Source organism: Artemia franciscana, chromosome 1 (genome assembly GCF_032884065.1).
Source record: "Artemia franciscana chromosome 1, ASM3288406v1, whole genome shotgun sequence".
NCBI classification, from domain to species: Eukaryota; Metazoa; Arthropoda; class Branchiopoda; order Anostraca; family Artemiidae; genus Artemia; species Artemia franciscana.
This window is the reverse complement of record NC_088863.1, coordinates 11677172-11690104: the sequence shown is the minus strand read 5'-3', so window position 1 is coordinate 11690104 and position 12933 is coordinate 11677172. Positions and strand designations below refer to the sequence as shown.

Below are 12933 nucleotides of genomic sequence, written 5' to 3'. Positions count from 1 at the left end.
CTTCTTAAATTTTAATGATTCTAACTTTGGCCCTGTTACAGTTTTTTCTAAATAATACTAGCTCTTTTTGTTTTCTTATATTATGAAAATGGGAAAGGACAACAAAAGAATCAAAAAAAAAAAAAAAAAATCACTTTCATGGCGCAGACTAAAATATACAAGTTGAGTCATAAGCGGTAACCACAAATTGATTGTGTAGCTTAATTGATTAATTGTTTGTGTACGCAATTGATTGTGTAGCTTAATTGTGTAGCTTAAATTGATTGTGTAGCTTAATTGATTAATTGTTTGTGAACACAATTGATTGTGTAGCTTAATTGTGTAGCTTAAATTGATTGTGTAGCTTAATTGTGTAGCTTAAATTGATTGTGTAGCTTAATTGATTAATTGTTTGTGTACACAATTGATTGTGTAGCTTAATTGTGTAGCTTAAATTGATTGTGTAGCTTGTAAGACATATGGCTCTCAGTTGGGAAAATTCTATTTTGATGTGGTTTAAAGAGTGTCGTTCTACCCTTCTGGTGATCTATAATTTGTCTTGAGAAAAATTTAATAATTGTATTTTCGTTAAAAGAAATGATGACATTCAAGTTCATTTCAGTTTAATTTATTAATATAATACGTATAACAAATAAAATAAACTGAGATACCATGGAGAGGCAGAGCTTGTTACTGTGGTGATCCTATCAATATTTACAACATAAAGGAAACTAGTTGAAGACCCAAGTCCACGGCCCACCACACAAAGCAGAATGACAAAATAAATAACACAATCACAAAACAAGATCAAAATAAACGTGCACGGAGAATGACATCATTAGAAATCAGAGACGATGAATTAAAAAAAAAGATGAAAAAACAATTCTTTTTATGAATAAAATTTAATGAAATAATACTATATTTTTCTTAAACAAAACCTTCTTTGAGCTCCAGAAAGCGTTCTTAATTATCTCCCTCACCCTCTCGTATAGGTCTACTATGTTTACTTATACCTGCTTATGTATTTGCACACGGATATAATCTATCGGAGAAGGAACTAAAGTACATTTTCGTAGGGTAGGGTTAAAATAGGAAATGGTACATTTTTTTTAGTTATATTGTTCTGACCAGATTTCTTCAGAATTAAAAAAAAAAAATCTTTTCTTCGGCAAGAATAAAAAAGTTTTGTTTGTTTTATGAAATTGCGAAAGAAAATAGAGAGAAAGAGAGAGCTGGGAAAGATGACTCTTCCTTGGCAACAAATACAAAATTTGAATTATTAGCATAACCACGGATCGATTAAGTCACGCAAGCCATCCAACTTACGATCTGTGGTTTGTCAGACACATCATTCTCAATTGGAAGGCTTCCATTGGTCCCATCATTAGCAGACATATTTTATGGTCAATTAATACTAATGATTAATATTGTCTTCCAGTCATTATGGGAGCGAGTAACCCCTGAAGGTAATGATTTGGTTGTCACTGGAAATGCCATTGTCAGCAGTTTGCTTTCGATTTGCAAAACACTTTTGAATCGAAGTCCGAACTATTCTGCGAAAGAGGTATGCTTTCTTCTGTTGAATCTTTTCTTCTTTTTTTTTACTATTGTGTGAATTGCGTCTTAAAATGTTTTTCATGGAAAACCCTAGTGGAGACTTTGCCTAAACTAGTTTAAAAGTTCATAAAATCCGATGAATATCCGTGCAGGGGTCCCGATTCCCGAATATTATGAAGAACCCTCAAAAGGGGGGGGGGGCTGCTAAGCTTTCTTCATTTTTAAAATGAAGATGCAAAATAAGGTTTTCTTTTTTCAAAATCGAGGGTCCGGGTAATTTTCCTTTTTCTTTTTAAAATTACTTTTTCAATGAAAATGTCAAGAAAAGTCGTTTTTCAAAATCTAGGGGAAGGTGAAGGGGGGTAATTATCCCCTCTCTTTAATCTGCACCAACTGTTGCTCCTGTTTCCGAGAAAGAAAAAAGTCATTCTGGCGTGGGAATTATGTGTTCAAGGGGCATGGGTTCAATCCCGGTTGTTACCAGTTATTTTATTTGGGACGGGGGTCAGTGGCGTGAATTTATAAGCTCATCCAGAGTCGACCCAGCTCTAAATGGGTACCTGGAGAAATCTGGGGAAGGTAAGCAGGAAGGGTGTGAGAAAGCACAGGATGGTGGAGAGATCAGGATGAAACTTGATGGGAAGAGTAAGCACAATTCATAAATATGTGATTGATATAATTTGAACGGATCCGTTCTCAATCAGGGAGCTAGGGGTTGTTAATTTGGAAAAATTAGAAAAATTGAGGTATTTTAACTTAAGAACGGGTGACCGGGTCTTAATGAAACTTGATATTTAGAAGGAACTTATGTCTCAGAGCTCTTATTTCAAATCCCGACCAGATCTGTTGACATTGAATGGAGTTGGAGGGGAAACCAAAAATCTTGGAAAAACGCTTATAAATGTCGTAGATACGTGATTGACGTAACCGGACTGGATCCGGTCTGTTTGGGGGAGTTAGGGGGTGGGCTCAGTGCTTTGGCGATTTTGGTGCTTTTGGACGTGCTAGGACAATGAAAATTGGAAGGCTTGTCAGGGAGCTGCACAAATTGACTTGATAAAGTCGTTTTCCCTGATTCGACCATCTGGGGGTTGAGGGGAGAGGAAAAATTGGAAAAATTGAGGTATTTTTAACTTACAAGTGGGTGATCGGATCTTAATGAATTTCGATATTTTGAAAGACCTTGTGACTCAGAGCTGTTATTTCAAATCTTGACATTAATCACGGCATTAAGCTTCTGATTTTCCTTTTAAAGCAATTTATTGATTCGTAGAATTTTGCCAGAGCTCATACCATATGAGCTCTTGGTTCTTGGCTCTTCTGACCTTGTCACAAGTGCCATATGAGCACTTGGCTCTTGTTCTAGTCTATTATAATAATAAAAATATTCGAACAAGTCATCATTACTACATGACTCACCAGACTCTTTGATGGAATCCTGACTTTGTAATTATTTATAAGCGATGAAAGTTGTAACCACAGATTCATTATATAAAAGTGGTGGGGAGTTACCCCCCCCCCCCCCTCCAGTTGAGATCGAAAACGGGGGCACTAAGTACGTGGGCTTAGCTTCAGCATTTTATTGAGGGGGGGGAGGTAAGAGAGGGTCTACATCCGGATAGTAAATGGACATGGGCTATCCTTCCGGGGAAAGAAGTGGTGGTTCCGATCTCTTCAATTTGCTTACACTTACAGTAAGTATTAACCATTATTATATAACTATAACAGGTACTAAGTAACTTCCAGTCAATAATGACCTCCACTTTACTTTAATAAAGATCAAATTTCAAAAATTGAAGACTGATTACAAATGTTAGATTGTTTATTTGAGGGGGACCTAGGCGAGTCCCCCTCAGCCCCTCTTCTTTAAAACCACCTGTGGGGAAGGAGTGTTAGAAATCTTGTGGGACATTTTTCTTCCAGCGATAACTAAGTAAAGTTAATATTTAGCAAGGACGTTATTCAGTTAAATTCAAAAACATTATAGAATACATAAATAGACGATACGCATCAAACAAACACAGATTAAGTAGTGCATTCAGCTTTTGCTAAGGCTGTCAGGAATGAGTTTGTGCAGACGACAGTAGCATACTGTAAACAATTTCGGGTGGGTGATGGTGAGTTTAATAAGCTCGGATTCTTTGCCATCTTTAAAATTTAGCGTAAAGAGTGGGGCGTTGATGAGGAAGCAGCATCTTTCATATACGAAGTAATTTCTGTTCCTTTTAATTTTTAATGTCGCTCCTTACTTTCCGTTAAAAAAACTTGTTTTTCTATTTAATTTCTAAACGTTTTTGAATCAATGCATGTTTTAATTTTGGCTCTCCGCAGATGAATAATTAAAACGAAATTTTTATATTTATTTTTTTGGCTAAATGGCTTTCTCATAGTTTTGATCGGATAATCTTGAGAAAAAAGAAGCGGGGGAGGAGGCCTAGTTGCCCTCCGATTTTTTGGCTACTTAAAAAGGCAACTAGAACTTTTAATTTTTTACGAATGTTTTTATTAGTAAAAGATTTACGTAACTTACAAATTAGCTTACGTAACGTAATTCTGTATCCTCATATTTTTATTACGTGTATGAAGGAGTTCACCCTCTCGTCAGTACCTCGCTCTTTACAATAAAGCTTAAATTTTTCCCAATTTATTAAGAATGACCCCTGAATCACAAAAGCCGTAGAATAAATAGCCGAAATTAATAAAAATAATTTAGCGTAAAGAGCGATATATTAGGAAGAGGTGAGCCCATCATATGTGTAATAATTTCTGTTCGTTTTAAGTTTTAATGCTTCTCCTTACTTTCAGTTGAAAAAACTTTTTCATATTAGTTTTTTCATTGTTTTTTTTTTAATAATGCTAGAAAATCCTGCGCTCCCTTCATGAAAATGTTCTTCCCCCATGACAAATTCCTCCAAAGGAAGTTCTCCTAACATATCCCCCTCTTATCACCCCCCAACCTAAAAATCCGCCTGAAAACGTCTGTACACTTCCAAATTATCATTACTATATGTAAGCACTGGTCAAAGTTTGTAACTTGTGGCCCCTCCCACGGGAACTGTGGGGGAGTAAATCGTCCCCAAAGACATAGTTATAAAGTTTTTAACGACGCTGAATAAAATGGCTGTCTTAGAATTTTGATTAGGCGACTTTGGGAAAATAATTAGCGTGGGAGGGGGCCTAGGTGCCCTCCAATTTTTTGGTAACTTAAAAAGGGCAGTAGAACTTTTCATTTCCGTTAGAATGAGCCCTCTCGCAAGATTCTAGGACCACTGGGTCAATACGATCACCCCTGGGAAAAAACAAAAAAACAAACAAACAAATAAACACACATAGGTGATATGCCTTGTGGAAAAAAAATGCAAAAGTCCACATTTTTGCAGATAGGAGCTTCTACAGTAGGGTTCTCTGATACGCTGAATCTGATTGTGTGATTTTCGTTAATATTCTATGACTTTTAGGGGTTGTTTCCCCTATTTTCTATAATAAAGCAAATTTTCTCAGGCTCGTAACTTTTTTTGGGTAAGACTAAACATGATTAAACTTATATATTTAAAATCAGCATTAAAATGCGATTCCTTTGATGTAGCTATTGATATCAAAATTCCATTTTCTAGAGTTTTGGTTACTATTGAGCCGGGTCACTCCTTACTCCACTTCGTTTGAAAAGTTTTCATTACTAATAAAAGCAATAATCCTCAGCATATGTTTGTCAACTTTTTTTTTGAAGCTGGTTAAAAGAAATATTTAGAATAGCGACAATATAGAGAAGTCAGCATGGTATTTTTTTTATTTAATTGTACATAGAGGTAGTTCTACATTTATTGGTTAATATGTGATTCCGAAACGCAGGGAATAGGACGTTATCGGTGGTTGCTAGGCGTTTCAATTACAAATAAGAGAGCTTGGAGCTATATGGGAGTTTTGATTTATATATTGGAAGTAAAAAATTTAAATCAATTAAAGGATTCCTAGCGCTGATCCCTCCCTCCTACTAACTTCGTTGACTAAATTACAACCGATTTATTCAATCTAGCTACAGTACGAACATTCTTATAAAAAGTCTTATTTTCATGTTTTTCAATGAAAAACATCTTATTTTCAGTGAGATCTTGTTTTTCGGTGATTTCATTTCTGCCCCGTTTGCAGATGTTGAGGGTGTATTCATATTTGAAAGTTTTATAACAAGAAATCTAATTGAACAGATAGATTTTAGGAAATAAAAGACACTTACCTATCAGGGGAAACATTTGACCTGAGCAAACATGGTGAAACAGGAACTATAGTACATTCTCCCAATTTTGCCATTAACTAGGCTCAGCTAATTACTTGATGATAAGCTTCGAAGGCGCCATATTTGTTTAAACATTAATGTGGAACGTATTAGGAAGTGACCCCTGTTTTTCTTGTTATTTCTATATTAAAAAGGAGGATGGATTAGTCAAAAAGTATTATCTGGTCAAAGTAAAGAACGAAGTTGAACCTTAAAACGAGCAACAGTTCTAAAGCTACTTCAAAAAGTTTTCTCCAAACTATTGCGGGGGAGAACTGCCCCTCCCCTCCTTGTCCCCCTTCAACGATGCCACTGACTAAGTATCGAGATTTTCCACTATGAAAATAACTTGTCAGTGGGTGAAATCAATTGGCCTCTATCCTCTCAAATATGTTTGCCCTGGCCGAGGACAAAAAAAAAAATTCCCTTATTAATCACCATTCCAAAATCTCGACTTTGAGTTTATTGTTTATAATGCATATCTTCATAATTTTTATGCTGATCAGCCACATTCTCCAAACACACGAATAGATAGATCGCTTTCTGTAATACAATAGTAAATAATATACCAAGAATTATACCAATTATTTTTATATTATATGTGCATCAACTATAATATAATTTGTATATCATTATGATAATACCTATTAAAATAAGTATATTAATATAATTATAATTTAATACTTATTTTAATATAATTGAAATACCAATTATGTCAATACCAATTATTTTTTTAATGTTATAATAAAAAGCCTGCCTTAATTTAATTGGCTCCCTTTTACAACGAACACTTATAAGCCAATCGTTTTTATGACACTCGATATCTAACAAGCGACATATAGCGATCGCAAATTCTGTCGGTTGGTCTGTCGGTCTGTCTGTCCCGGTTTTACTAGTTTAGGCACTTCCAGGTAAGCCAGGACAATGAAATTTGGCAGGCGTATCAGGAACCAGACCAGATTAAATCATAAATTGTCGTTTCCCCGATTCGATCATCTGGAGGGGGAGGGTAGTGAGGGGACGGTTAAATCGGAAAAATTAGAAAAAAATTCTTACGGACGGGGGATCAAATCTTAATGAAATTTGATATTTAGAAGGATATTGCGTCTCAGGGCTCTTATTTTAAATCCTTACTGGATCCAGTGACATTGGGGGCTGTTGGGGGGGGGAACCTACAATCTTGGAAAACGCTTTGAGTGGAGGGATCGAAATGAAACTTGGTGGAAAAATAAGCAGAAGTCCTAGATATGTGATTAACATAACCGGAACGGATCCGCTCTATTTGGGGGAGTTGGGGATGGGGAGGATTAATTCTGAAAAATTAGAAAAATGGGGTATCTTTAACTTATGAAGGAGTGATTAGATCTTAACGAAATTTTATATTTAGAAGGACTTCGTAACTCGTATCTTTTATGTTAAATATCTCTTATGTTTTTTTGCAAAGTGTATGCAAAACGGAGTCAAATCTATTCATTCGAACAGATTTGAATAGTCCCACCTTGTAAAACCTAATTGGGGTGTCCCTGTGAAACTTAAAAACAGTAAAAGGGCCAACAAATTATCACAAGCTATCACTTTGGTCCTCCGTTGTTCTCATCTCATCATCAGAAAGCTCTTTAGAATTCCACATAGACGATTTGATACATGCGAGACTAGTCATTTAACTAATGTTTGTGTTTTAGATTTTTTTTTTTTAATTAGCCTCAAATTTTTTTTTGCAAAGATGCCATTGCAAGATATAGATGCCGTTTGCAACGAACGGCAAAGATGCCGTTAGTTGATCTAAATAAGTAGATACCAATTTGTGTTTCTCATACTTTTTTCGAAAGAATAAAATGTAAACCTATTTTGTTAGTCTTTATTTCTACTCCTTTAAAATTGTGCTACCCATTGCTCGTTATTAATGCACCCCAACCTTTAAAGTTGTCTCTTACATTTTGCGTTATTTTACTCCTCTCTTTACATATATCCTAGTTTATCTCAATGGGATTTGATATCTTAAAGGATTGCTCTATCTTGTCCTTTTCAAACTTACTGAAGTTTGTGTGGCCAAGCTGTTTAGAACTGATTGGGCGGTCTTGCCATCAAACAGTTCGTGGTAACGACCTTTAGTAAGGAGCGACCCGGCTCAATAGTAACCGAAACTCTAAAAAATGGAATTTTGATACCAATAGTTACATCAAAAGAATCGCATTTTGATGCTGATTTTAAACATATAAGTTTCATTAAGTTTAGTCTTATTCATCAAAAGTTACGAGCCTGAGAAAATTTGCCTTATTTTAGAGAATAGGGGAAAAAATCCCTAAAAGTCATACAATCTTAACGAGAATCACTCCATCAGATTCAGCATATCAGAAAACCATAATGTAGAAGTTTCAAGCTCCTATCTACAGAAATGTTGAATTTTGCATTTTTTGCCTGAAGACAGATCACGGATGCGTAAAGGGATTGTCCCCTCCTCAACACCTTGCTCTTTACGCTAAAGTTATTTTTATGGTTTCAAAAAGTAGAGTTGTGACAAAGAGTCAAACTTTAGCGTAAAGAGTGAGGTGTTGAGGAGGGGACAGCCCCTTTACTATACGGAATAATTTCTGTTCGTTTTAAGTTTTAATGTCGCTCCTTACTTTCAGTTTAAAAAAAAACTTGTTTTTTTTTATATTTATAACTCGTAGAGCTTGTATATGAGATCTGAATAAGCGACAGAAAAAATAAAGCCGATACCTACCTTCCCGGAAACCTTAAAAAAAACCGTGTAATTTGTCCCGTTTTTTTTGCCGAAGATAGAGATATTCATTGTTAATGAGTCTTGCATTATTAAAAAGCGTAATTATTTCAGTTAAGGGTAGCAGAATTTTTCTTTTAAAGTTTAAGAAAGGGCGGTCCCTAAAAACTTTCTAACATATAATAGTTTCCTGTGCTTCAGAGTTCCCTGTGGTCCTGCCTGCTTTAAATTATAACCTTGCCGACACAAAGGAAGAACAATTTCATTGTTTTTCAATCAAATTTCATATTTAAATCAGACGGTCAACCGCCGTTGAGGCTCACAAAGTAATTCTAAGGTTTCGAATCTCATTAAAGCCAAAGCTCATTAGAGTTTAGTTTTTCTTGGGTAATTATTTTACCGGGACTTACTGGAAAGTATAATTCAAGTTTAAGTAAATTTAATTTTACCTTTGTAATTTCAAATTATTTCTTTTGAAACTTTCACATTCTGAGTTACAATTTCCATCCATTTACGTACGTCCTGGTTTATTGTTAGCATTATGCCAAAAATAGTTAACGTCTCTGTCTATTATGTCGTAATCAATTTATGGAATTTACATGCTAATACAGTAAAAGTTTCCTTAGTTTTCATTTTCCCTTATATAGTTCTAACACTATTTCTCATGTTACTTTTGCATTCTCAGTTATAATCTCTCTCAATTTACATTGTTTTTCTTGGCACTAAGCCAAAGTTAGTTAAAGTGTCCTTTTCATCTTTAATAATTGATTTACATTCACATGTTAGTACAATGCAATGAACGCTTAATTAATTTTAAATTTTATAGTTCTAACACAATTTATCCTATTACTTACAAATTCATAGTTGTAGTGTCTCCCGATTTACGTTGTTGTAGTTTTTCTTGGCACTATGCCTAAGTTAGTTAAAGTATCCTTCTCTTCTTTTGTAATTAATTTATATTTAGGTGTTAGTATAATGAACGCTTAATTAGTTTTATACTTTGTAGTTCTAACTCTATTTCTCCTGTTATTTATGAATTCATAGTTATAATCTCTCTTGATTACGCCAAAATTAGTTAAAGTTTTCTTCCGATCTTTGAGAATTAATTTAAAGGACTTGCTTGTTAGTAGAATAAAAGTTTTATTAATTTCGATTCTCATTTTTATAGTTCTAAAGGAACTGGTGTGTCGTTGCCAAGAGAGTGAATCGTTTAGTCCTGAATCATTGGTCACTGTATATCAGTTCCGACAGTATATCCGGTCCAAGGAAAGAAGCTTTGTCACTCGTTTGGAGGAACTGTCTGATGAGAGTGAGTATAAGTGTATAGGGTCATTACACGAGGTAGGACCGGGTTAGTTTTCCTTGCTGTATTTTTCTCAAAATTTCCTGAGAATTCTATGAATGAATTAGATAGTGTAAGCTCAACGGTAATATATATGCATTGCATACCAATTATATATATTATTATATAGCATGGTCCCCTGTTGTAGCTCTAGGTGTTAATTCAGCTTGTTTTATCTGGGGGGAGAGGTTGTTACCTGAATATTATTTTGGTTGTAGACTTTATATCTACGCATTGAAAGATAGATAGATAAGACTTATTTCTAAAGCATAAATATAAGTCAGTAACAATAACCTTCTCAGGCAAAAATCAACCTAAATACCATCCCTCCCGTAAAATTCCATGGCCAGGAAAGAACAAGGGAGAACAAATAAACACGAAAATGGTTTATACTAAATCCGCTAATATACTGTCGCCCACATCAAAGATCCCCCAAAGTACAGCCTAGACACGATAATATAACATTAATTTACCACCTTAATTGAACACTAAACCCAATCCATAAACATCAACTCCAGCAAAAAAAAACAAGAAAACAACAACTCAAATTCCCTAACCTTCTTTTGAAGATACCAGACAAGTGGCAGCTTCGCACTGACTCTGGAGGCCTGTTTGAAGTCATTTTACAAGCTATCAGAGGATAAAGAGTACTTTTTTTTTTTGTAGCAAAGAGGGGCTGAGTATGTTGGCAAGAAGAAATAAAGACAAGACATTTAATGTATAACTTGAGTAAATAAAAGTAATTGGCTATATATAAGATGCTGAGTATTTTTTTTTTCTTTTACTGCCATCGGAGTGTTAAACCTAGTGAAGAAATGTTTCAAAATAGTAGTTAAGTGGTCAAAATGGTAGTCAAAATAGTAAATAACGTAGATCGAACACCTAACCTCGATAATCGAACGGTAGCTTGATCGAATAGGAGATTTTTTTAATATCATCTTAGTAAAGCAATGTTTTTTTCATGGTTCACAAAATGATATAGAACTTTATTTTGCTTTTTGAAATTTAGACCTGTAGTCTACCTTACGGTTGATTTTCTAACCACTGAGGGTAAAAACGCAATTGTGGTCAAACCCAAATTAATCGGCTAATAATTGCTCTGGTATTAGTTCTAATAATGTCTAACATTCGCGTGTTTCCGAAAATCTGAACAGTACTCAGTAAGTCGAACAATCGCTATCTCTCTTGATCTTGCAGCGAGACAAGTAACTGTGGTTTCGATGAATCTTAATGGTTAAAGGTAGTTGCGCGAAAAAAAATTATGGGGTTTTCTGTCGATAACGTAAAAACCCTCGAAAATGGTCTCGGATTAAAATGAAAGCTGTACCAATGGAATCACCATTGTTAAAAACAAGAAGGATAATATTTTTTGCTTGGGTAGCACTGATTCCTCCTTATTTTTTGTTCCTTCATCTATCGTAATAGAATTATCATTTTGTCTAGTGAAATGAGATCTTTGTTTTTCGCTTTGGTTTGTTACTGCATTGAAAAACAGAAAAACACTTATCCTACTTAACTTTATCGCATGCTGACCAATGGTTTGCGCAGCGCAGGAACCGATCTCCTGATTTCCTGCCCTCAGCCGGGAGTGCAATGCGTAGTTGGGGGCAAGTCACCCGACTCTTCGTGTGTTTTCCCCCATATCTCTCCTTGTACCCATTCAGAGCTGGGTTTACAGAGTTACACCATTGACCCCTGTTCCAATCCAAATAACCTGCAACACCAGGACTAGAACCCTGTCCTCAGGATTTCAAGTCTAGTGCGGCAACCACTCGGCTAAACAGAAAAACTCTTGGTCATATTTAATTATTTGCATCTTTTGCCAAACTAGTACTTAATTATTAGTACCCTAATAATTAAATAAATTAATTATAAATTATTAGTACATAATAACTAAATATTAGTACCTAATAATTAAATACTGGTACCCTAATAGTAGTACCGTAATTAATTACTTTCGTTCACCGGTATCGCATATTTGACGACATTGAACTGTAATCAACCGATTACCAGTGTAGCACTGCCAACACGGTATATTTATACCGTTTTTGGTACAATTTAGAGGTCCTAGAACAGTTCAGTACATTTGAAGATTTTTTTGGTAAAGTTGGATTTTACTTGCACCTTTCTGACTGGAAAGTCTGTTCAAGTTTTGGTTTATCGAAAATGTCCTTCTGGTTGCAGCAATATAACCTGTTGTTCAGATGGTGCAAATTAATTTTTTTTTATATAATTTTACGTCACAAAACTGGGACAGTTTATTTCAAAGTGCTGGCAATGCTGTATCTGTGTCTAAAATGTCATTTCAGCCTATGCAGTGTACTTCCGCTCCATTCATATTCTCTTTAGGTTTTCCATTTAAAACAAAAAGAGGCATATGGGAACCATATTTCTTCAAGTCACATGTGAAACAAGTACAAATGAAAGCTAAATGTAGCTAAGATGGGCCAAAAAGCTAATAAATGAGAAGAATTCAAGGATCAATCCCTTAGCTCTTTCTTTTCTTTGTTTTCATTTTGGACAGCTTATCTAATCCCTTAGGGTCCTTGGTGAAATCCTTAGAAGTCAAAAGTCCTTAGCTCCTTCTTATCTTTATTTTTTAGTTTTCATTTTGGACAGCTTATCTAATGCAGAATCAACCATTCAGCTTCAGAAATTGCTTAATCGCCTTTCTTTACCGATTGTTTTCCCAACTCCGAAAATAATATTGGCTATTGGAACAATAGCGTCTTCCAGTGAAAACCCTGAATCTAAGAAGCTAGCCAAAGATTTTCTTGACAGTCGGTCCTCTATACCCCCAGCACGGAGAACTGGTGAGTTTTTTTTTGTCTTTCTTTCTCTTTCTTTCTCTTTCTTTATTTAAAAAAACGGTGATAAAAGTTTATGTAGATTCACAAATACACATTTCAAAATTGCAAATTTGTTATTTCCTATTTTTTGTTTGTAATCAAACAAAAAAGTTTGTGGTAACAAACTGTAGTAAGGAGCGAACCGGCTCAATGGTAACCAAAACTCTAAAAAATGGAATTTTGATACAATAGCTACATCAAAAGAATTTTATTT

At 34.9% G+C, this 12933-nt stretch overlaps 1 long non-coding RNA gene across 1 annotated transcript in view; it reads left to right on the top strand.

Annotated features, from left to right (window-relative positions):
- Positions 1 to 1072: 1072 nt before the first annotated feature.
- LOC136025650 (uncharacterized) overlaps positions 1073 to 12933 on the top strand; it is a 22207-nt gene continuing 10346 nt past the window's right edge. The window contains exons 1-3 of the long non-coding RNA XR_010617133.1: positions 1073 to 1543; positions 9697 to 9837; positions 12474 to 12683. This is a non-coding gene — a long non-coding RNA (uncharacterized LOC136025650). The remainder of the gene's footprint in view (positions 1544 to 9696; positions 9838 to 12473; positions 12684 to 12933) is intronic.